General features: G+C 40.4%; 1 pseudogene; it reads right to left on the reverse strand.

Moving 5' to 3' along the window:
- Positions 1-505: 505 nt before the first annotated feature.
- On the reverse strand, positions 506-1,399 carry LOC110340954 (annotated as a pseudogene).
- Between the last annotated feature and the right edge of the window lie 3,326 nt (positions 1,400-4,725).

Here is a 4,725-nt window from a genome sequence, read left to right on the forward strand (position 1 = left end):
ACTATTTCACTATTTCCCCATAAGATGCATTTGACCTGCCAACTCCCATTCACAAAAATACATGGTTATATTTGTGTTGAACATCCCCACTCATGTGAGGGAAAATACACCTCTAATGCAAAGCTGCTCTCAGGGTTGCAAGCAAATGGGATGCCTCTGCGTTTAGGGAGCGACTACTGAATCATATGAAAGGGAAGAACTGCACTCTCTGCATAGCAAGAGACTATTTTGGAGACAGTTGATAAAAGCCATATATTTTTATTGTTAGTCCAAGAGGTATCAAAATTAAAAGCAAAATTTACAGGGTAAGACTTGAAGAAACTACCAAGGAGCATCAAAGGAAGTAAAAATGAAACTGGGCACCAGGTGATTATGAATTAATGAGCACTGGAAGGATTAGGAGAGGGAGGACAGTGAGAATGAGCTAAAGATATTAAGGGGGGCAGAATCTGCTGTTACTTTGATCTCTCACAAGCACCCAGGTAAATGAATAATGGGATACGATCTAAACTCCATCCTGCCCATTGCCGCTGTTACCCCCTCCTTCCTCAGCCTCTTTTTCAACATCCTTGGTCAACTCCAGCTGGTCACCCCTCTGTGCCATCTTCACTATCATCATCGTCCAGCAGGCCACCGTCCTCAGCAGTCATCTGCGGCTCCTCAGACTCCATCTTCAAGTTGGTCTCTTCTTCAAGTTAGTCACTTCTTCACGGAGGTGTTGCTCTGCTCCTCTTCAGGCTTTTCTTTCTTTGTTTCTACTCGGGACAAGAAGAATAAGTCTTCTTGTTTCCACTGCTCTTTTCCATTTTCTCCAGGCTTTCCATGGGACAAACCATTTTTGGTTTTATCTGAGTCAGTTCCTTCTTAGTGCCTTGAAAGTCATCACCTTTCAGCTTTCCAGACTTAGAAAAAAAATCCCTGTTGTTTGGTCCTTCAGCTGAATCCACATTTGATGGCTCTTAGAAGACATCAGCCCGAGCAATAGAGGAGGAGGAATGCATGCTAAGGGTACACCCTGTCATAATAATCCCACTGAAAGTCATAGTCCAAGTCAAGTGAGGAACCGAGTAGAGGTGACTGAAGGGTGTTCTGGGACTAACCCATATATCTCCACTGCAGATCGTTTCACACTTGCGTTTCCTCGGTTCTCTTTTGGCTCTGGGCTAGGTTAATATCTAAAACCTGGCCACCAATCATTCTGCCATCTTCTCCAGCTACAGCAGGAAGGCCAGGTATTTCTTTCATTCACATACGGGACTAAGGCAAAGCTCTTGTGCACAGAGCAGCCCACAATTTTGCCATATTATGAAAAGATTGCCCCCACATCAGACTTTGTCCCAATGAATATATGGGGATTCACGGGTCAAGGATCTGTGTTGTTGGTAACATTGCGGGCCATCTCCTTTGATGGAAGGTTTCTCACAAAGCTGAAAATGTACCTGAAGATAAATAAATTTTTTTAAAAAATCTTACATATGTGTCCACTAACCCAGCCCTACAGAAAATTTTGGAAGGAAAACTCCAACCCAAGGAAGCTAACTACAACCAGAAAAACGTAAGCATTAGAGAATCCTTCTCTACCAACAGCCAAAAGAACAAAGGGGTGAAATTCCACCCATAATTCCACCACCAACAACCATCGCAAATCGAAGAAGGATGAACAATCAATGGTCATTAATATCCCTCAATATTAACGGCCTTAACTCACCCATAAAAAGACACAGACTAGCAGAATGGATTCGAAGACAGAACCCTTCCTTCTGCTGCATACAAGAAACACACCTCACCCTCAAAGACAGACATTACTTGAGAGTTAAAGGTTGGGAAAAATTTTTTCAATCAAATGGACCCAAGAAACAAGCAGGGGTAGCAATCCTAATATCTAACAAACTAGACTTTAAAATAAAATCAATCAAAAGAGATGAAGGAGGTCATTACATACTCATCACAGGTGAAACCCACCAAGATGAAGTGTCTATCCTGAACATCTATGCCCCCAATACAAAGGCATCCACATTCGTTAAAGAAACATTATTAGAACTTAAATCTCATCTAAAGCCCCACACAGTTATAGTGGGAGATTTCAACACACCACTCTCACCACTAGACAAGAATACCAGACAGAAACTCAACAAAGAAGCAAAGGGTCTAATAGAAGTAATGACCCAACTGGGATTAACAGATATCTATAGAACATTTCATCCACATAAAAAAGAATATACCTTCTTCTCACCACCACATGGAACCTTCTCAAAAATCGACCACATACTTGGCAACATATCAAACCTCAGCAGCTACAAAAAAATTGGAATAACTCCATGCATCTTATCAGACCACCATGCCTTAAAATTAGAATTCAACAACAACACAAATTGCAGAAAACCTACAAACTCATGGAAATTGAATAATGCTCAACTGCACCATCCCTGGGTCAAAGAGGAAATAAAAAAAGAAATTAAAGACTTCCTCGAATTCAATGAGAATGAAGACACAACATACCCAAACCTATGGGACACTTTGAAAGCAGTGCTACGGGGGAAGTTCATAGCACTAAGTGCTCACATGAAGAAACAGGAAAACAGTTATACCAGAGAATTAACATCACAGCTAAAAGCTCTAGAACACAAAGAAGCACACTCTCCCAGGAGGAGTAGACGCCAGGAAATAATCAAATTGAGGGCTGAAATCAATAAAGTAGAAACCAGGAAAACAATACAAAGAATCAACGCAACGAAGAGCTGGTTCTTTGAGAAAATCAACAAGATAGACAAACCTTTGTCCAAACTTACCAAACAGCAGAGAGTGAACACGCAAATTAACAAAATCAGAAATGAAAAGGGGGACATAACAACAGACTCTGAGGAAATCCAGAGAATCATTAGGTCATACTTTGAAAACCTGTACTCCACAAAATTCGAAAATTTAAAGGAAATGGATGACTTCCTGGACAGCTATCAATTGCCAAAACTAAATCAAGAACAGATAAGCAACTTAAATAGACCTATAACCCCTATGGAAATAGAAGCTGTCATCAAAAGTCTCCCAACCAAAAAAAGCCCAGGTCCAGATGGCCTCAGTGCAGAATTCTACCAGAAATTCAAAGAACAGCTTATACCAATTCTTCTCAAAGTGTTCCACACAATAGAAGCAGAAGGGTCTTTGCCAAACTCTTTCTATGAGGCTTCAATAACCTTGATCCCCAAGCCACACAAAGATACAACTAAGAAAGAGAACTTCAGACCAATATCCCTCATGAACATTGATGCAAAAATACTCAATAAAATACTGGCAAATCGGATCCAAGAACACATCAAAACAATCATTCACCACGACCAAGTAGGTTTCATCCCAGGAATGCAGGGATGGTTCAACATACGAAAATCCATCAACGTAATCCACCATATAAACAAGCTGAAAAACAAAAATCACATGATCATCTCACTAGATGCTGAAAAAGCCTTTGACAAAATCCAACACCCCTTCATGATAAAGGTCTTGGAGAGATCTGGGATAACAGGGACATACTTAAACATAATAAAAGCTATATACAGTAAACCAACAGCCAACATCAAACTAAATGGACAGAAACTCAACGCAATTCCTCTAAAATCAGGAACAAAACAAGGCTGTCCACTCTCTCCATACCTTTTCAACATGGTACTTGAAGTTCTAGCTATTGCCATACGACAACAAAGGGGGATCAAGGGGATACAAATTGGGAAGGAAGAGGTCAAACTTTCACTGTTTGCAGACGATATGATAGTTTACATCAATGACCCAAAGAACTCTACCAGGGAACTCTTACAGCTGATTAACACCTTCAGCAAAGTGGCAGGTTACAAGATCAACTCAAGAAAGTCAGTAGCCCTACTATATACAGATGATAAAAGGGCTGAAAGAGAAATCAGAGAAACATCACCCTTTACAATTGCCACAAACAACATAAAATACCTTGGGGTAACGCTAACCAAACAAGTGAAAGACCTGTATCGTAAGAACTTTGAATCTTTAAAGAAAGAAATTAAAGAAGCCCTCAGAAAATGGAAAGATCTCCCATGCTCTTGGATAGGTAGGATCAATGTAGTAAAAATGGCAATCCTGCCAAAAGCAATCTACAGATTCAATGCTATCCCCATTAAAATCCCAGCACAATTCTTCACAGACCTTGAAAGAACAATAATCAATTTTGTATGGAAAAACAAAAGACCCAGGATAGCCAAAACAACCCTGTTCAACAAGGCAACGTCCGGAGGCATCACTATCCCTGACCTCAAGCTCTATTATAGACCTATAGTCCTGAAAACAGCTTGGTATTGGCACAAAAATAGACAGGCAGACCAATGGAATCGAATTGAAAATCCGGGTATTAACCCACACACGTACGAACATCTGATCTTTGACAAAGAAGCTAAAAATATACAATGGAATAAAGAAAGCATCTTCAACAAATGGTGCTGGCATAATTGGAGACTGGCATGTAGAAAAATGCGGATCGATCCATGTTTATCGCCATGCACAAAACTTAAGTCCAAATGGATCAAAGACCTCAATATAAATCCAGCCACACTGAACCTCTTAGAAGAGAAAGTGGGTGGTACCCTTGAACGAATTGGTACAGGAGACAGCTTCCTGAACATAACACCAGTAGCACAGACAGTGAGATCAACAATTAATAAATGGGACCTACTGAAACTGAGAAGCTTCTGTAAGGCAAAGGACACAGTC

Source organism: Mesocricetus auratus, unplaced genomic scaffold, assembly GCF_017639785.1.
Source record: "Mesocricetus auratus isolate SY011 unplaced genomic scaffold, BCM_Maur_2.0 Super-Scaffold_100010, whole genome shotgun sequence".
In the NCBI taxonomy this organism is placed as follows: domain Eukaryota; kingdom Metazoa; phylum Chordata; class Mammalia; order Rodentia; family Cricetidae; genus Mesocricetus; species Mesocricetus auratus.